We start from the raw sequence: 22,802 nt of genomic DNA on the forward strand, positions 1-22,802 counted from the left end.
TGTGGAATACCAGTCCAGTTGCTTATTTGTGCTTTCATAAAATTAATGCAGTCTGCTCCTTTCAGTTTCTCTGGTACAGCAGAAAATCTCAGGTTTTCCCTACATGATCTGTTGTCTAATTCTACCATTTTTGAAACATCTTTCTTGAGTAATCTCATACTCAGTATTATGCAAAAAACAAAAGCCAGCACTATATGAATAAGTCAAACCTTCTTTATTGTGGCAACACCATATAAAATCAGACCAGTTTCTGCACCTTTTCTTTGCTTTGACCTCACATTTTTGCAGTTGTATCAGTTCACCTGGATATTTAATGCTTCTTCCATTTTTTCCAGCCTTTTATTTGAGTTGATATGCTCCTTTAGTGTTTTGTTTATTTTAATCAGCTCTGAGCACATTTGACTTATTTTTTCCTCTAGGTTACTTGAAGTCATGTCTTGCACAAAAATTAGAGCATGAACTGCTTTTTCCTGAACAGCTTCAGGATTCTTCCCAGTGAGTGTTTTCTCCTCAGGTTTTGTGATTGATTTTCTTTCAGGTTCTCTAAACTTCTTCTTTGCTAGCATCTAAGCAGTGCACATACTCTCTAGTTACTGAAATGTACCTGGAAAGACTGGGTCTCTTTTCTGAGGTTCTGTTTTCATGCTGGGAGAGCTGAAATTAAGCTGTTAGTGTGTAGCCATCTTGGAAGTCCCTTTTACTATCTACTGATGTCTCTGTTACATTACTCATATCCAGGCCCCAGCAGCTCCCTGCCTGTCCCCTACTTCTCAACCCTAGCTACCTTGCTAACCTCTTCACCCAGTTTCTATGTCTCTTCTCATTTTTCACCCTTAGTCTGGCCTCCTTCCACACTGAGCAATCTCACACTTCACCGATTTGACTACCGTTGAGGATTTGTCTTGTTCAGTGCTAGACAAGGGCTTACTGTCACTCTCCATGCCAGACCAGTAAAACCACCACTCCCTTTATACATCTGAAAAATAAACCTTCTTACATATCCTAATAGCTGATTCCCATAATGTTATAACTTACAAACAATAGGAATTATAAGGCAACCGAGCCATGAGGCCATTCAGCATTGCCAGAAACCACTCTTAGGCCTTGCCTCTCTTTTTAAGGAGGGCCAGGACAGTCATACATACCAATGGCAAATTTATGAATACCCATCTAGTTGTGTAGTTCCTTTTTAAAGGGAATCCCATCCCCTTCAAAATTGTTGCAAACCATGCAGCATTGCTCACCTTTCCTTCCTTTTCTCTCCATTTTGCTCCTCCTCTGTACCCCTTTTCTACTCACTTACCTTTACATTATGTAAATAGTTCTTATCCTCCATTTTTTGCTGGCTTAACAGAAAATCTTTCCAAACTGTTCCTATCATGCCTCCTTTGATCTCATAGCTCCCCCCAGTCTCTTTTTCTTTATCAAACACTTTGCTGTCTCATACTCTAACCTGTCCTCCATTTTCAAAATTCAGTTGCTCGTTTACCTCATTAAAGTCTTTATCTTCTCTTCAAGCGACTCATTCACATGTACTACCTAGTCTGCCTCTACATGCTTACAGAATTCATCAGTTTTCTTTTCTCAGACTTTTAACAATTCCTGCTGTTTCTCCCCTGATCAGGAACTAGTTGGGTTCTCAAATGCTTGAATAGTCCAGTCTTAATTCCTGCATTTTCTGCTCCTTTGTGCCTTTTATCAATCACTTTATTTTGACTTTTCCATTTAACCCATCCTACTGGGCTATTCTCCCACCCCATCAACTTTTGATTGATAATTATCTCAACTACATACCAAGCTAAGTCAGACATCCCCATAATTTGCCTTTTTGTCCAAGCCTTGTCCTGTTCCTACCAATCCTTATTCCTTATATTTCCCAACAAATTAATAGCATACTTCTGAATACCTACTTTGTATCCTTCATTTAAGTCACAGTATGACTTAATTGTGAACAGTCACAGCAGCTATACGATAACTGTCATAGAACTGCTCCATCCAGCTAACCTTGCTATTCCAATTATTCAATATTCATATGACCCTACTAAATAAGTCACTCCAAGCATTCACATTTTTTTTTCTAATGTGAATGTGCTAATTTTCCATATATCTCTTAATTTTCTGGTCAGTACCATCCATTACTTCTGAAGATGGCATTGTAATCCTGATATTAAAGTGAATCCCTAAAAATTCTAGCACTCCTGATAGCATTACTTACATTCACTTGCAACTGCATGCAGTTATCAGTAAAAATGTTTCAGCTGCTGCTACACACAACTTCTCCCCAACCTTTTAGATACTCCCTCAGCTTCTAGGTAATCTGCTCCATCATAGTTAGAAAGAGAAACAGTGAGAGTGGACACCCCTGCCTTGTCTCTTTTCCCAACAATGCAATTCCTGAGGCTTCCCAAATTGTAGCAACATGTTTCAACAGAGTTTTGTACATTGTTGATATTCCCATCACCAAAGATACTTCCTGCACAACCTTTCCCAAAGTCCCCAATAAAAAATGGCCAGTTAAGTGTTGAAAGTGTTTTGAATCTCAAGTTAACAAAATCCATTTTGGCTATTTCAGCAGGATCTGGCATATGCTTTTCCAACTTAACACAGTAGCAAAAAATCTTTACATCTGTATTACATATTGAAATTAGTTCGACATTTTCTGGGGAAGGCTAATTTCCATATAGGTCATCTTGGCTATCATCTACTTGGAAAGAGCAACCACAAGTTTCTCATTCATTGATGACAGTGACACCTCCCCCCTCCAACGACCTAGTAAATATCTTCACTAAATAATCTACCATCTTCAGATTTGCCTTCTACAAGAAACCCATCTGACCCTCTGCTTTCCTTTCTAGCTGCTCATAACACCTTGCCCATTCTAATCTTCCTTTTTAATAATCCTGTGATTACCCCCACTGTATTACAATCATTATCCCCATACCCTCTTCCTAGCCTATACACCTTCCCCTTACTGACACAGTTTCCATAGAAATCAACACAACTTCTCTTGGATACCATCCACTTTAGTTATCTTCTTGCCACCTGTCCCTCAAGACCTTTATCTACAGACTTGTTGCTCTCAATTTTTCAGCTTCCAAGCTAATAACCTAGCTTCTACTTTGACCTTAGACCATCAATACTTTCCTATGACCTCCCCTGACTCTCTTCTACCTACAGTACAAGTGCAAGATCAACCTTGACTTCTTCCCCTTAATCACAACTCCTATGAACTTTTCAGTTCTTCCTCTGACTTTTCCACTGTCTTTCTTATCATCCCATTATAAACTCAATCTGAGGTCTTTATTCTATTCTTTTAGCCACTTTCTATCCTATCCCATCTAAATTCTTCCTGTGCACCTAATACCCAAGGAGTCTCCTGTAGCATCTATTTAGATATTCCCTCCAACCATAAAGTGCTATCTTAACTTCCCCATATCCAGTGGTCCCACCATCATTTTTTAGCCTAGCTCTAACTCCATCCCACTGTATTTGACAAACACTTGATTTGTCATAATTGGGAACATATGATTTGGGCGTGTAATGAGTTGACAAACTTCAAAAATTCCATGCAGAATACTCTGAGAAATACTGGGTGAATAAACTGGTGTAACTAAAGAAATTATTTTTTGAGTTGTGATACAATATCAGAATTGCCTGCACATGGTAAGGCCTTGCTTAGTTTAATTCTGGTGGCTGCCAAAAAAGAAATTACTAGAAAATGGAAATCAAAGTCTAAACCAACCATATTAGAAGTAATGAATATAGTAACAGAGTTAAAAACAACTGGAAGTGGGATCTTTCAAAAATGGTAAGAGCAAAAAAAATGTGAATTGTGAGAACAATATATGCAGAATAATGTTTTGTAGGAGGAATAAGATTTAAGGGAAGGCAGTAATTGAATGAGTTTTGTAGTGTTTGATTGACAATGACTAAAAAAGATTATATGTGATGTACAATGTTTACAACTGAAAATGTGTAAATATGATTTGTTTTCATTTATATAAATATACAACTGCCTATGTAATAAGTAATAATTAATTCAAGATGTTTTTTAAGAAATAAAAGCTTGATCTGTCATTCTGGCAACTCTGTTGACATTAAAGCTTTAACTATGACCCAGGAAACCCAGGGTTGACTAGAGTATCAGACACCTGCTGGTGTGGGGGAGGAGAACAACAATGAGGCTTAGCCTGCTCACTTGTCTGTTGGGGAAGGGAGTATGGAGTCTGTCTCCATCCATGTTCTTCATAGTTAAATCCCTGATGAGAAATTAATATCATACCAGGGGCATTGATAACATCCTTCAGAGACGTGAATGGTGGCCTACTGCATTGGATAATATGGGCACATACATTGGGATGGTTGGGTTCATTACAAAATCTAATTCCCTACTGCTTACTGTTTGGATAATGAACTCCACTTCTGATTTGCTCAATTGTCTCCCTAGGGAATGAACAGGCAAGTGGGGTGTTACCCCAGGGATTGAATGTGTTCAGCCAATAGGAATGTGCTCAAAGGTCAGTGATGGGCACAGTCAAAAAAGAGAGAGAGAGAGCGATAGCGAAAGAGAGCTTTAATATTCTTCTTAGAGCTATCTATCTCACCTGTTATGCTTCAGTATAATATTCTGTGTAGTCCATGTTCTTGGTTGTGCTAGTCACTACAAAATCTAAACTCCTGCCTTCACAGTTCTTCTTACTCCTTGCATGCAGTACCCCTTCTCCTTTGATTCCATTTTGCTATTCATACTGCCATTTGTTTTGAACTCTGTTACGTTAAAGAGCATATCCAAATTTGGTGCCAATACCACATTTAAATTATTTACCACTATGATTCTGTTTCTTTCCATTGCCATCTTCTCTAATTTCTTAAAAAAAATTATAATTTTCTCATGACTTAATAAGCAAAAAACAAAAACAAAACAAAAAACAAATTGATCTAACCAAACTCCGTTTTCCGCTTCACTTGCACCCATTAATACACTTCTCAACCAAGACAACTGTACAACATCAGTTCTCTCCTTTTCACTGTCCTTTACACATGCATCTCACCCACTCACATTGAACCCGATTCTGTGATTTTACTACTTCTTTGCCTTAAGCTTGCCTTCTTGAAGAATTTTCAGGTATACTTTTTTTCTCCTTAATCATTTTAATAGCATCTTCTTTTTGATTTGGTGGTGAATGCCAACTTCATTGCTGGTAACCATTACAATATGGCTCTGGGCATCCCCCCCATCATCTCTCAACTTTCTGCTGCCTCCTTGTTGCTAGACAAGGTGAGTCCTTGAGTGCACCCAACAGGGAAAATAGTACTTTCCCCTGGTAATGGGTCCATTCTGCCACTGGAGGGAATCTCCCACACCGTAGACATCTAAACCCTCTCTGCTAGGCATCCTTTTTTCTCTCCTACTTAGGCCCCAAAAACCCTTCATCCTACCTATTTCTTTGTGCAAATCTCATCACCTTATTACTCTCCTCCTACTTTATCCAAAACCCCCTTTCTGGTCAGATTACATCATATGGTAGTACCATTATAATCTGCAATGCAAGCAGACTGATGCTTTCAGTTATTAAGCTTGTTATGACTAGTATTTTTATATGCCATCTGCATGCTATCAAGCTTCAATCAGTTAAACACAGCTCATTCGTTAGCCCACAATGCAGATTCCACCCAGTACTGAGGCAAAAGCTATCCAGATCAGGCCATCATTCATGTAGCCATGTCAATGACATTTAGGCAATGAGGACATTTGTAAAGGCTTAATTTCACCTCTATGTGGGGGAAGGTGCAATAGGTGTAACCTCAGACATCCACTATACCCTCATTATGAAATGCATGCTTTTGCACACCCAAATTGAAGTCTACTACCATCCAATGGTTTGATGAGCAAAATGCCCACTTTCATCCCTCATTTATATTGATACCCACCAATGGCACATGGTAAAACTCAGTTAGCTCTGCCCCCTCACTGTCTCTGTGGGATGGGCCTGTCCATCATCCCTTGCTAGCTCCATCAGACACCCAAACCACTAATACAGCCAAATTTGACTGGGCCATAGTTATAACTTTATGTACTCCAGTGGAAATTATTTTTATGGCTAGTTGTCTACTGTACTTGTACTTGCAGTTTGTCTCACCACTTAATCCACAAACTCTATACCTCTATAATCCACATAATTACTCAAAGAAAATTCAACCAAAGCTATCACTCCACCTCTTCAGCCATCACTGCTGTGCAATCAAAGTCCACATATTTAGCCTATAATAAATTAAACTAATGCAGAAGATGCACCCTCAAAGTATACATATTGCTCTGGCCATCATCTTCTCTGCATGCATTCTCCATAAAATATTGTATAGTACAAAGCAGATTGACAGCCTCTTTCTTATCCACTCAGACTGTTATTAATTCTTAGTATGGTCCAACCTCTCACATTTGTATTAGACTATTGCCTCACCATGGTCTTCTTTAAAATGGCATACTAATTCCTGTCCTAAACAACATGTCAGTGATAAGACTACAAATACATATATAACAAAATAAAGACAAAATGAAAATGCATGATTGACCTCTCATAGCCATCATCATCATCATCATTATGTCTCCTTGATACAGTCACTCAAATATTTCTAATGCATTTTTGTCTTGCAAGCAGTTTACCAAACACTTCAACAATGCTTCCTAACATTTTCCTGAAAATCACATCTTGGAGTAGTAATAAACATAGCAGGGCAAAAAGTATTGCTACACAAAACATATCATGCACAGCTCCACTTTATGCTTCAGCTCAGCTTGTAAACATTGGTCGTTATTACAAGAATAAGTTTATCATTTGCATTATTATTTGACCCTCTGACTGGTTGGAAATTTTCCCTCAGCAATATGCAGCAGCTTTCAGTAAAAGTATCATCCTTATAGCAGATAAAACTCAAGCTCTGTCTCTGTGAAATCTGAATAATTTGAAAATGAGCATTTATATAGCAGGCTGTTCAGGGGGGATAATATCGAAACCAGGCTAAACATTTACCACCATAAGAATCAAGTCCAGCTCTCAAAACTCATTCTACACACAAACAATGAGCACACCCCCAGCCCCCATCCTCATTTCAACTATACCAGACAGGCAAATAAAATCATCCCTTGGGCACCCATTTTCAGGCAAGTGTCATGCAAGTCAACATGGGATATACAGTAGATCATCGATTTTCTTGAAGCAAGCTAGGTATGAATACATTTTTCTTCACCACCCCATCATCCATGACCATTCCTACATTTACCAGCCTCTCACTGCTGATCTAATGAAACTTCATCTCTGATATCATCTGTAGGCTTTGAATAAAATGGTGAGGTGGAGAATAGAAATACCAAAAGAAAGTTATAACTTAACAGGAATTCATAGCCCACTCCAATCCTACATTAACTCACAGAAACCAGTTTGTTCCAGGCTCTGTCTTCCATGCCACATCTTGATGCATATGACTTGTAATGTCACAATTATCTGCAGCAGTAATAACTCTGCAGCAGTTATGTGTGGACTGATGTTTGCTATCATCACCTTTCAGTCTTTCTTTTCATTCACTTGACACTTTCCTTCTGAAGTTCTTCTCCTCCATGAATTCATTTAGGAGAAAATTGCTTCTTTTAGAGGATTATCCATCTCAGAAAAAAATTATAGACTCTGTTGTCACCTTTTTCACTCCCTCCTTCTTCATTCACAACCACTTTCTCCTCAAAACCTGCACTTCGCTCCCTTCTTTCCTGGTCCGTCAACCATATGGCTGGCCTTCCTTCCTGTGTTCACTGCTGCTGCCACCTATGGTTAAGACTTTACTTGGGCACCTCCATTATGCTGTTTGCTGCCATCATGCTATCTTCTACTTAGCTTATTCTTGAACAAACAGCCTATTTTAATTAATTTGCAGCAAGCCAATGTCTTTGCCTTCCAAGTAATGATCAAGACTGCCAGATATGCAAGCTTCACAACTGTACATTTTCACCTGATATCACACATGGCTGATTAAAAAAACATTCCATACTTATGCACACCCACTGATAAATTCTCATGTGTGTTCAACTATGTTACACTGCACTGAAATTTCCAGCACTTGGCTTTCTACAGCCAATGTCATCACCCATGCTTTTACTCACTGGCTTTGCCTTGGGAATTGACTGAATTCCACACCAACTGAATGATGTCCCACTCTGTGGATATGATTTTTCTGGGGCCAATTGCCAACCACTGCTCCAAAGAAACAGCATAATATTTGACTTAGTATTATAATTTTACCAGTTAACATGAATGTTGTCTCTCTGGGTTGTTTTTTATAAGCATTATCCTCATTCCTTTAGTTTAGTCATCACGATCCACAACGTGTGGTTTTCTGTCTCATGCCTCCTTATGTTTTGATTATGGATATTAAGCTCATTCTCTCACTTTGGGCCTCTTATGCCCAATCAATCCAATTAAATAACATTACTGCATACAGTATGTTGCTCAAGGTACACCTTAAGCCAATACCGTATTTACCCAGTGTTTTAAGACACTACAGACTGTTTCCTTTTTAATTTTTTTTTTACTTTTCTTTTCCTCCCAGCACAGCTGTCACCCATCAGCTGTATTCTGGAGGACCTCCTCAATCTTTCTCCACCAACTTCCTTTGACACCTTCTGACTTACCCTTTTAGATTTAGGCCCTTGCAAGTGGGGAAACCCAGTGTTAGCAACTGAGAAAAGTGTGTGTGTAGATCAGGGCATTCTAGCACTGCCCCATCCTGACAGCTGCATGGGGCTTTTCTTGGTATGCCTACTGCCCCACCATATTTCCAATCGGCATTACATAGGCACATACCACTGGAGTAGTATCCTTTATCTACATCTAGATCTGCTGGTATTTGACAGTAAAAACAACAACTCCTCTGGAATAGGTGAGCTGACAAAAATATCATTCTGACCTGTCCTACTAGTACAGTTTATTTTAACTCCATCTTTATTCTGTGTGATTCTTTAACACACGGGTATGAAAGCAATAGGTTCAGAAATTCAATTTGTCTCTCACAGTTCTCTCCCTCACATTTCGATAACTAATGCTATATATATATATATATATATATATATATATATATATATATATATATATATATATATATATATATATATATATATATACACAGTTGCATGGCTTCATACTTGAGTGGGCAAGCTGTTGAGTCCACAACACCCACCAGCTCATTTAAGGATATTAATTAAACTTTTGGAATTTGTGCATATATTTGAGCAAAATGGTGCTTCTGAATAAAAGAAAATGTTATTTTAGGTATGTGATATATATGAAATAAAAGTTATGCATCACTCAATAGTAAGCAAACTGCTGGCGTGTGTATATTTAGTCTGATTTTGTGACCCAACACAGATCAGTCAGTTTTTGCTGCTGACAGTATCCAAAAACTTTTCATCCCATAAACCATTCTCTCAGATCTGCATAACACCCTCTGCAATGCAACTCTTCAATGGAAAGATTACACAAAATGTTTTCAATAAATGGAACAGATAAATGCTATGTGCATGAGTGTGTGTGCATGCGCGTGTGTGTGTGTGTGTGTGTGTGTGTGTGTGTGTGTGTGTGTGTGTGTGTGTGTGTGTGTGTGTGTGTGTGTGTGTGTGTGTGTGTGTGTGTGTGTGTGTGTGTGTGTGTGTGTGTGTGTGTGTGTGTGTGTGTATGTGTGTGTGTGTGTGTGTGTGTGTGTGTGTGTGTGTGTGTGTGTGTGTGTGTGTGTGTGTGTGTGTGTGTGTGCCTGCACATGTATGCATGTATGTGTGTGTCTTTGCCATAACTCTCTGCTGCACAAATGTAATACAGTATTATCACAACAATTTCTTTCTCTGTCATCTCATCACTTTTTCTTCATTGTGCCTCCTCCTGTCCTTCCTTTCTTTGGGCTGCTCTAATTCTTTATATTATCTTTCTATTTCCTAGATATCAACAAGTCTTGATAGTAACAAGTATTCCTCCTTAAACCCTGATAGTCCATGCATATTGATGATGTTATACAGCATATACCTCCCTGTATTAAAAAAGAAAAAAAATGTTATTCATATACAACCCATGTAAATTTATTTTTAATTGAAACTGTTTGTAGATGAACTGATGTCAAAGGTGTCTAAATAATGGAACTGTTGCTTATGAATGAAACTGCTCATTACTGAGGGTTTTGCATCCAGGAAGAAAGATAGGTCATTGTCTCCCTCTACTCTTCCCTCATTAGACCAGTCATTGAGTACAATGCCCTATTTGGCATGTACCTCACTAAACACCTGCAACAACTGGGGAGGCGATAAAAGTACCTCACAAAGAGGATCCTAGGCCTTAAACACGTGTCCTATATAGACAGACTCAAAAAACTCCAACTATTCTCTGTCTCATATCGCCTACTTAGAGGCGATCTCTGCTTGACTTACAAAGCCATGTCTGACCCAACTCTGTTAGAAATGCTGCATCTAAAGAAATCCCAATCCCTCCACACCACACACTCCAGAGATCTCAACCTCATTACCACAATCAACAGAACATGCTGGAGAGACAGGTTGATAACCCAGAGACTGCCCATGCTATGGAATAGACTTCCCATACATGTCAAGCAGAGCACCTCACTGGCCCTCTTCAAGAGAAATCTTGATGAGTGGATGGGAAATAGAAAATTCACCCCAGAGATCACTGCAGTGGCTCTACTCGACAGAGGCACTAGGAATTAAGGTTGGGTGGCATGGTGCCAGGGTAATCCTATGGGCTAGGCTTGTAAAGGCTCCAGGGCCATTAGCCTAGTACACACCTATGAACCTATGACTGTAAATGATGAAACAATGGAAATGATGTTCATGATGTCTTTGTGTATGTATGTATGGATATATATATATATATATATATATATATATATATATATATATATATATATATATATATATGGAACCCAGACACTTGCGCAAATTTAACTTTCACAGAAAGTCAAATTCGCGCTCACACATACCCAAAATTGCTGTTCATCGAAGCAGCAATTTCGGGTATGTGTGAGTGGTGTGCCGGTCGCACTGCGGTGCGAGTAAGGGAATATTCCTTTACTCCATTGTAGTGCAACCTTGGAGTGAGAATATTTAAGTGGGGGGGTGTGGGGGGCACAGGGGGCAAAGCCCCCCTGCAAAAACATTTAATTAGTGGTTTTGTTTTTTTTTTCACAGTTTAATGGAAGCACTTTTTCGATTAAAGCGCTTTCGTTAAACTGTGATCGGTATATATGGATTCAAACACTGGCTTTTTCGAGCAAGTGTCCTAGATCCATATATCTATATATATATATATATATATATATATATATATATATAGATAGATGTAGCTATATATATATAGATATGTATAGACACACTCACACACACACACACACACACACATGCACACACACACACACACGCACACATACACACACACACACACACACACACACACACACACACACACACACACACACACACACACACACACACACACACACACACACACACACACACACACACACACACACACACACACACGCACACACACACTTAAAAAATTACTACATTACCACAAAGTTAAAATAAACTCTTATTAAAAGTGAAAGTGTTAACCTTATAAACAGGAAATGAAGCAGAATAAGTAGAAACAGGAGGTGAATAACCTAATGTGCCAGTACCAGAAGACGCTAAAAGGATTAACATGTAACGGTTTCGAGTTTAATGACTGTGGCTAGGAAAACCATTACAAAAAATGGAAATGTGAATCACCTCCTTTTTTAGTTGAGTATTTGGAGTTAGCTGCAGTGTTTTTTAAACACCTTTATTAAATTATCACTGAAAACATGGCCAAATATACATTAACAGAAATAAAAACAAACCATTTTAACATTTTTCCATACAAGTACAATATGCATCATGCATATTTTCTTTGCTACTATCATTAGTTCAGCATTACAGCAAGTTATTGAATTTCTGCTTTTCCTTAAACCTCACTCCTCCTCTTCCTGAACATTATTATATATGTATTGTTCCCACAATTTCCATTTCCTTCTATGTGATTTGCTCTTTACCTTGTGTAAAGATCCCCCTTCCAGTTATCTCTTTTATAATAGTCAATACCTCAGATGCAGTTAGCATAGCATAGTAATTGCTTTTTTGGCAGCACCCAGAATTAAACTTACTAAGGCCTTACTATGTCTAGGCAATTCAGGTCCTGTACTTCAGCTCAAAACAATAATTTCCTTACAACCATTTCCTCACCCAATATTTTGATAGAGTACTCTGAAGGGAATTTTTAAAATTTGCCAACTCATTACATTCCCAAAACATATGTTCCCAGTTACTGCTTTCTGCTCCATCACGCCTCCAACATTTAATATCTATCTGAGGAAAAATTCTTTGAAGTTTGCTTGGGGTATAAAATGCCTATGCAAACACTTCCAAGCAATGATCTTAAACCTTGTGAACTTGGTTGCATACTTGCGAACCATACATATGTCTTCTCATTGCTGTCTTGTAAATTGATTTTCCAGTCTCTCTTCCCAATCATTTCTAAACTCCTCTGATTGTTTCTTATAGTTATCATGCAAAATTGTATATGCTTTACTAATTATTACTTTTAACAGCTGCTTCTATTCTAGACTCAACTAAAAACTCTACCAGATCAATTCTTTCACTTAAAATTCCCCTATCCCTTACTCTGTGCCTATAATCTGAAACCAAGCCCTGGTAAGTACTCAGTATTTCCAGATGCAGACCTCTCTGCATCAAGCAAAATTTTCCTTAAGAGCACACAGGGAACACACTCATCCTGGGGTCTGGATTTCTCTATCTGTCCCCTTCCAGGTCCCCAACAAGACTCCCCATTGGTACAGCTGTAGGGGTAGGTCCACAGCTGAGTGCCCAAGTCAAGTCCTCAAGCACCCTCTCTCTAAAACCAGTGCTTCATGCCCCTGACCCAAGTAGCTGACACACACAGTCTTTGAGATTTAATTTCCACACAAACACCAGTGAAAGGATGTTGCAGATTACCTGCTCTACCAACTTTGCCCAGACTATAAGGTAAATTCACTCCCACCAGTCAATTACTATAAGGCTCTTAAAAAGGTATCCAATTATACTGAGTGAAATTAATATGGTAATCTTAACCAAACAGCCAGGATTTTAGGAGTGTCCAGAGTTATCACCAAATAAACATATGCAAATACTCTCAAAACGCATGTATTTTTTTAAAAGGACCAGCCACAAAGAAAAGTTTAAATATTTTTAATAATGAATAATAAAAGGACATGAAAATACTAAATATCTATTTACAGTAAACACCAGAGTTCCATTCACAGAAATATTAAAAATAACACAGCTGGAAAGATTTACACAGTTACAGAAAAACAATGCTTACTATTCTCACTATATTTTCCAAACTGATTTAGAAAATTACTATCCCTGGTCACATGCTAGTACAAGGCAAGATGAAGTTGGTGAGTGGTCCTTGTTGTCTTATCCAAGAACAGCCTACAGAATGAGACTTCAGTCTCCTCTAATATTAAAACATTATTTCTGTACTGAATGAAATTACATACATCTGGTCATCTGACTGTGTTTCCCGCACTATCTGCCATCATTAGAAGCTATCAGGGTATAGCACCTATGTGCTACAAAACACATAGATGTGGTGCAGCTGCTGAAAGCCATAAAACCATAAAACCTTTTCACTATTCCTACAGGAGCTGCAACCTATTCTCTAGCAACGACATAGCATCTCTGGTTCCCTTCAAAACTTTATGGCTTAACCCATAACGTAATTTAATTTCAAGAATATTTTGCAAAGTCAGGTGGATTAAGATTAACCTCTTCACTTCTAGTATATGCTGTTACAATTTATACATTTAAATAGTTACAATAATGCATGCACACCAAGCAAACCTCGCAAATAAATTTTCAGCACAAGCATCTGTACAATTCCGTTTGATATATAAATGACATAAAATTATTTATACAATTCCAGCTAGCTGTGCTGGCATAAGTTACACATCCACTGCCCTACTTCTCCTGGCATGGCTGGCATTACCTCCTATTATCACAGTGGTTTACACTACATAGGGAAATGTGGCCAGGGGATTGGGGACTTCCCCTACTCTTCACTGTTGTGAGTAGAACCCATTTTGGAGGACCACTTCCTGTTTCCATCCTAGGTGCAGAGGTGGCCCAGAAAAACAGGGAGGCAGATGGAGAGAGAAGATGATGGAGTGGTGAAAGAAATGAAGGGGAAAGCAAATATTGAGACCAAAGTATATGTGCACAATTCTGAGGAAATGTTTCAAAGAAACTTGCTTGACTGTGATGAGTCAGTAAATGAAGGCTGCATAATTGCAACCCTCCAGTCAGGAGGGTTGCAGGATGATTTGCTTAAAGAAATGGTGGTGCAGAGTTTGCCAGAAAAAAAAAGAGTTGTTTCCTAAGAGACATTATGGAGAAAATACAAAAGGAGGATGCAGAGACAATCATAAAGAATGGTGGTGAGATGGAAAAAAACATATGCAGAGAAAGTAAAAGAAGGCAAAGTGGAGTAGCAGAAAAGAAGCCAGAAGAAAATGAAAAACAGAACTATGTGGCAAGGAAAGCAGACAAAGAAATGCACAGGTATAACATGCGGGGCAATTTAATAGCTCCTTTGGGTGTAAAAGCATATGAGGTAAAAATGAACATTTATTCTTACTGGCAAAGAGACATTATGTGACATTATATCTGAGACTGTTTTTTTCAATGGAAACATTTCTTGAAGAATATGAAAAAAAGAAAGATTATAACCCATGGAATCTTTATGTGATAAAAGCATTTAACAGGGAAACAAGAAAATTCATGTACAATTTTGAACAGAGGTAGAAAGAAAGACTTTGAAAGGACATTTGAAAGATGTGTGTAAAGAAGCAAAGGACACTGCAAAAGTTTATGACAAAAGGTGTTTATGTACTGGTGGCTGGGATTATAACATTGGGTTAAAAATAGAAAGAGAAAAAAAGGTGCATATACTAAGCACTATAAATGTGGAGGTGAATAGTGGTGCTGTAAAATACTGGGGACAAACCCAAACTGTTTTTTCCAGAAAATAAGGCAATTTGATAAGTAAGTGTGACAAAAGAAAATGTTATATTTTTGGGGAAATGAGAGATTGCAAAAAATGTAAATTATAATTTCATAAATGTAACAAAATTGGACAGTTATGAATGGATTGCAAAAATGAAAATAAGAGTAAGGAAAAATGGAAAATAAAGAGAAGAAAATGAAAAAGAGAAGACATTTTCAAAGAGAAGAAAATGAAAAAGAGAAGACATTTTCGAAGTAGTAGAAATAGAAAAAAATAGATGAGAAAAAATAATAAAGAGGGCATAGAAGAAGGGTTTGAAATAAGTGATAAAGAAGACATAAACTTAGAGGTAGTGAAAGGCAAAAAGAATTCTATTGGTAAAAGGGAAAAACAGAGAAAGAAAATTTAAAGGGATAAGTGCAAAAGAAAAAATAAAGAAATTAATGGATGAAAAAGAATATGTACAGCTAAAGACTGGGTCTTGGTATAATGGTTAAGGTATTTGACTCATGGACGCAAGGTACACTGTTAGGTTCTCACCTTTGGGAAGGAAATTGGTTAAGTTTAAATGGCTTATTAAGAAAGCTAGCCTAGTAGTTAGCTATAAATGGCTTATTAAGAAGGCTAGCCTAGTGGTTAGCTATGAACTTATAAAACCATGAATCTAAGGAAAACGGGAAATGAAAATATTAGAGTGCTTTCTATAAATGTGAATAGTATTAAGAATATAGTAAGAAGAATAGGAATTTTGTAGTGCTGTAATACATGTGATATAGATGTAATTATATTAGAAGACACAAGATTTTTAACAAATGAAGAAAGATTACAAACAGAGAAACTATGGGGAAGAAAGATAATCTGGAATTTATGAAATGAAAGATGTTCTGGAATAGCCATATTCTGTATAAATACAGTAAAGGTATTAGATGTAACTTTATCAAAAATAGGAATACTTACCTTTGTAGATTTAAAATGGAAAGAAAACGTAAATAAGATTATAACATTATATGCTTATACTAATTGTAAAGAAAGGAAAAGTCTTTTTCAACAGATTTTAGACAATGTAGTGATAAATATGAATACTATAATAATTGAAGACTTTAACTGTGATTTAAGAGGCAAGCATAAAAATGAAGGAAATGATATAATAACATATTAGAAGTTATAAAATGTGATAAGTTAAAACTTTGGGACAAAAATTAATGGACTTACAAAAGGGATATGTACAGAAATGAAATAAATTATGTTAGCGTAACAGAAAGTTTAGTTATAAGACAAGGGGAGGTAGTTGAAACAGGATTTCCTGATCATTTTGCAATATGGCTAGAGATAAAAAGAAAACAAGGAATGTATAAAATAGGCAAATGAATAAAAAGTATAAGTGAGAAAACATGGAATGAAGAAGGAAAAAGAATAGTAATACAGTTCAGGAAAGATCATGTTAATATGTAAACAGTTTATAAAAACTGGTCTGAATGGTGGATATCTAAGGAAAAATATTAAAAATGTTTTTACAGTGGCAATATGATGTGAGAAAAGTGGTGAAAAAATATAAAAGAACATGTAATGATGCATTGGAAGATTTAGAACACTGATAGAAATTACTTTGACAACGAAAAAGAATTATATGAAACAAATCAGGAAAAAACATAAGACTTGTTACATAAGCAAAAATATTTTTACAAGGAAAAAGAGAAGTACTGAGTTAGGCAGATTAGTAAAGGAAGATGGTAATGCAATGAAAGAAATAAAACATGTAAAAGGAGAAATAGAAAGAACTCAGGAAAAGGTTATGAATAGTGTAGTACGAGGGAGAGAGAGTTATTAATGACATCTGTTAAACACACAATACTATTTATTACTTTATTCAGGTGTACCAATGGACTCTTTGAGTCTTTTTATGCCCCTTTTCTCTTTTGATGTTGTAAGAGAACTCATCTTCAGTTAAAAAGAGAAGACATAAGACAATTCTTGTTGGCCTGTATTTCACTTTTTTGCTATAACATATAAGTATATGCTTGCGATTTTCAGCTAGAGCGTCTTCTGTGTGGCGACATGTGAGAATGGGCATTTGTTCCTTCGTTGAAGGTTGTGCGTTAGGCCCGGCAAGCCAGCACGTAAAAATCTACTGCTAATCATTAGCGGACCGGAGATCCGCTCTGGCGACCCCTAAACGGGAAAAAGCCAAAAGACACAACAACATATAAGTATATGCTTATTATAATTTCTAAGACATTGCATTCATCCTTAACATGCATTTTTCAAATATATATTAGTATCTGAATTTTCATACTTTGCTAATCTTCCTTCTACTGTCACATATAAACACAAGTACAGTTTTTGTGGAATTGTTTTTTTTAATATTATGCTTTACATTGAACAGTCTGAATTTTGCTCAGCCAGAATGTGCAGACACAGAGAACAATGTAGGAAGTCTTGGAAAGTTTAATTTCCTAAGCTGTTCAGAAGTGTGTGCTTGATAGATTTCTACATTAATAATTCTATGTATATAAGGGGATTATTTAAAAATACAGGCAACAATAAGAGATAGGTAATAATTTTGGTTATTTCTCACTATTCACCCCCATTCCCCAGCTTCTACTCTAACTCGGGTGTGGTGCCCGACTGACTTCAGTCATGTTGCATATGTAGTTATAATTCTGAAATAAATGATTTTTCTTATACAAGTACTAAACCAATAAATATTTCCTGCCCTACACAAACTGCATGTAATTTAAGTACTACCTATGTAAATACAATCCTAGTTGTAAGTATACTCATGCAGATGTATGCCTGTGTTTTTCAGACATATATGCAGATAATTATTTCATTCATACATATCTTATATTTGTATTTATACAGACAATTATTTTATCACTTAAATTCCCACATGCTTATATTAAGATGCAATTCTGTGTACAGGTATTTATGCTTTCTTTTGCATTATTGCAATAACATTACATATACATTTCTGCCAGTACAAATATTTCTTCTATCCAATACCTTCAATTTTCTGACCTTGCTGTATTTTAAAGCTATGTTTAACCTATGTTAACTATGACTCAAAAAAAAAATAATAATTTTATACCTACTATAGAACTCTGGCCTTCTTGCCTCTACCTGGTTTACCCACTCAGCTAATTGGTGCAGCTGACACTTCTTCAAGACATTGTACCTGTCATGGTACTGCTGGCTGGAGCGAGTTGTCCTTGTTAGGGTTTCTAATTGTTCACCCAACTTCTGCCAGATATCGATTTTGGTTTTCAATCAGTATCTCTAGTGCACACCTCAGTCTTTTTCAGATATGACGATTCCAAAAGGTAGGCCATGATTTGAGTCCTCTTGTCAGACCAGTGTGGAGCACGGCCTTGTCCCTTAACAGGTGCTGCCTTGCTTAGAAGAACCAGGAGCAGAATGACGGAAAGTCTGATCGGATTGTCTTTCACAGGTTTAGAAACATTCCCTCTGGAGTGTAACATCACCTTAACCAAACATCGTCTTAACTATCTTTTTGGAAACATTACATCGGAATCTCATTTATTCCTTCAGTGCAGCAGTGGGAATATTTTAGTATTTTTCTTTTTGTTGTGGGGTGCATAAACATATGCCCATGTATATGATGACAAATGTTCATTGAGTGGTTTTAGTTGAGAGGATGTGGCAGATGATGTTAGATGGGCAGAGATTACATTGTAGGGTTGTGCAAGCTGTAATAATTATGACCCCACTTTGTTTTTTCTGAATATCTTCAGATTTGAGAATGTCTGAGCATATCCATGCATTCCCACGGAATGCTGGGGGATCTCTGAGGACTGCTGCAGGCTCTACAGCTGTCCACAGCACATACACAGAAACCTGAGTCTGGGCTCATGAGCAGCTAAGAGTGATTTACATCCATAAATGGCTGCACATGTATGTTTATTACTAAATGTAATCTAGTCTAAATTGCATACAAAACACGTAAATAGACATGATTTTACTTAAAATAGTTGACTACCATGGGTCTATATTACATTGTCAAAATGGCATTACAGTGAATGCCATTTTGATGACACATATAGAACGAAATCTGAAAACAACTAAACCCCAGTTCACCAATTTTTTTCCTTGGGAAAAAAATCGGTAGACCAACAACACAAAACATACCAGTTAAAACCATTCAAAGTGGGTGCTGTGCTCCCCACACCCCCCTAACTAAATATAGCAACTCTGAGATTGCACTACAGTGGGGTAAAGGGCAATGTCACGGCTAAGGCCAAGAGATTTATTTCCCTAGGAATGAAATCGCTGACCTGTTTTTGGATTTTGCTGTATATGTGTCATCGAAATGGCATTCGCTGTAATGCCATTTTGACAATATAATATAGACCTGAATACCACTATATTAACTTGTGATTACTCAAGTTTGGTGGCAAATGTCTCAGAAAACTGCAGACTTCTTTAAGTAAGGAAAATATTCGAAAAATTAAAATTGAATGTGAAACAGTTAAAATTATGTTAACATAGTGAGTTACATTAAAAAAATATTTATTTAATTGATCTCTTGGGAATATTAGCATGCCTATAATGAAGAGTGTCAACCTGTTATTTTTAAGTGGGAAATCAGTACAGTCACAATGGGAAATGATTAGTAATCAGTCATAAAACTTAATTACTTTGGTATCATGTACTGATTGTACAAAGGTACACTCTGAAGAAGTAAGGATATGTTGTTAGTTGAATATACATATGTCTTTAAAATTTTCTGATTGTCACTGAAGAATTGAATAGAATATGACAATTTTTTGAATACATGAAATGGTAGTGGCTGATTGCTTTAGTGTTGTGGATGATGCTGCAAACATTTTTACAAAAATTTTACTTTATTAGAGGGAGGTTTGGCATGTTTGTATATAATTATGTGGTTTGCATTGCATTTTTCAAATGAGGATGGAAGGCATATGTGGTCATTGTTGTGTTGCTTGATTGGTCATTATGTTTTTTTGTATATGACTATGGCCTTTTTTCACATGAAATAATGATGCAAAACAAAGGATCAAGGAAGACAAAGCACAACTTCAGCCATGAGGAAAATCACATCTTTTTGGCAGCCCTTCATTGCAGTGGGTGGCAGAAGCTGTGCATTAACAATGTGCAAGAAGAGAGCAAATGATATTGTAGGGCATGATAGAAGCAAGGCAAGGCAAAATGCACTTACCCATATGAGTACTGCGGGGGGCCTCCAATAATTATCCCATTAACACCAGGTGAGGAATACCTGCTCTCCATCCATAGGGATGACTATGACATGGAAAATGATGGCACTGGAATAATCAGAGGTGGTGTGGATACTGGCTACTACCGACATCTGCAGCAGCAGCAGCACTATTCTCCTCAGGAAGTTTGGTTTAAAAACATACCATATATTTATATTTATATAGAGAGTTGAATGCTGACAAGGAATGGTCATATTAACTCAGTGGCAATTACTATTAATAGGTGAACACTCCACATCAATACTGAATAACAATGAAGGCAGTATGCATGGTTGTCTCACTGGACTCCTTAATTATGTTTGCTATTTATTAGTAATGTTTTCAAAGACTTTTTTACATGGTCAGTTGCAGAAACAAACAGTCTGAGTATTCCAATAAATTTGGAAGCTATCAGCAGCAGAATGGTGGTTGATGATTCAGATGATGATGGTAACATAGTTATATTCATGAGACACACTGAGGAAAGTGACGCTCAGTCCCCAGGTTTAATGGCAAGATCTCACACCCCACAAAATGTTAGCAACTCCGCAGGAAGCGTCAGTGCATCACAAAGTCAAGCACATGCTGAGATTGCACTTCAGCTTATACTGGAAGAAACCAATTGTTCTAAAGCAGCAGCAACACACACTGCAGCAAAGTCACAAACAAGTCTGACAATAAAAATGTTCCGAAAAAGGCACTGGATGAATCCCAAAGTTTAATAAATCCAACAACATCACAATAAAACAGTTACGCTCTTTCATCTCAAAAAGATGGGACTTCTTCAGAACTAGGCAGTGTTAACACTAACACAATTAAAATGTTACCCAGCAATCTGCAGTAATACAAATACATCAATCACAAAAAGGCTTAAATTTAAAGAGACAAACCCTCTTAATGCAAGCAATAATCACAACCTAAGATATTAAACTGCATACTTCACTAAACCAATTTAAATTAGGCTAAAATTGTTAAAAACACAAATAAGTCTAAAAGCATGTTAGTCTTTACTTTAAAATTTTTTTTTTGTTCTTCATACATCTAAATATTATATGATTTTAGATTGAAAATGTTTGAAATTGAGATTGTCTCATTCAAAACAGGCTGGTTATATGCAGTTAACCTAATTTGCAATTTTTACTCAGACAGTTTGATTAAGTCTGCCCATGGTCCCCACTTTGGGGACTTTATTTATTTTATCTAACCCAAAAAATAAAAAAGATGATTGTTAAACTGGGCAATATAAGGAAAAAAACAAATAAACAGGAACACTGGGCAATATGTTTATATAGGCCATTGTTCTTATTGTTACGGGCTATATTATACAAATGCTCTAAATAGGCTCTCTAAAGTTTCACTTTGTCTTGCCCACAGAGCAACACAGGCAACAATGAGACACAGCCGAATATACAATGCCTTTAGTGTTGCACTTACAATAAAATCTACTCTAAATAACCAAATAGCTAACCATCACTGTTTCCCCCACCAATATATATCTGCACTATGAACAAGAGCCACATATATGTAAATTTTTGCCTAAATAAACAATTATTCTCCATAATAACTTTGGATTACTACACATTTCTAAATTATCTTCCTGTTTTGTAGACCATATGGGGTTTAATCATTAACAATACTCAACACCTCCTTATCAGCTGAAAAAGTTACCCAATTCTTCTTCACTATTTTCCTAAAATGGTCACTGTCAATACTAAAAGTCAAAATTAGGGAACATCTGGGGTCTATTTTCTTAATGTTACGTTCAGTAACATCTAAGTCAACACTCACAGTGGTCTGTAAAAACCTGTTTTCCTCTTTTTAATTGCCGGGTTCCTGACACAAGCAACTAAACTCAAAGGGGGGTAGCCCCTTGTCAAAAACACCTGCTTCAGTTTGTTAGGACTTAATAGACTCAAGCAGCAATCAGCTTGGAAGGAGAAGAGGGCGTAGTACTGTTTGGATATGTGAGGAGTCTGGGGACATATTTCATCAGATTACAAGTGCTTCTCAAGAAACTACTGTAATTAGTGGGGGAGAACAAGCACAATACATTTTATGAGACCACACCTACCAGAACCTCTCATTCGAAAGAAAATGTAGGGGAGGCAAAACAAAGGAAATTATTTATTATCCAGAAATGCATTTTAACATAAATAACTACTTAAATGCAATAGAAAAAATGAAAAAAAATCAACTTACCAATGAAATGGCCACGGCTTCCTCCATGCAGCAAAAGGCAGTAGACTGAGCTAATGAATCAGAGATATAGGAACCATGTGCACTGCCAGGATGCTGGGCAGTAAAGATGGTGATGCACTCCCATGCATCACACACTACCTGGTAGCTGATGGAATGGTAGCTCTTCCTATTGTGGTACTACTCACTTCATGGACCAGAAGGGTCTCTAATTGCAACATGGATACAATCTATCCCACCG

Source organism: Protopterus annectens, chromosome 3.part0 (genome assembly GCF_019279795.1).
Source record: "Protopterus annectens isolate FY-2018-M chromosome 3.part0, PAN1.0, whole genome shotgun sequence".
NCBI classification, from domain to species: domain Eukaryota; kingdom Metazoa; phylum Chordata; order Ceratodontiformes; family Protopteridae; genus Protopterus; species Protopterus annectens.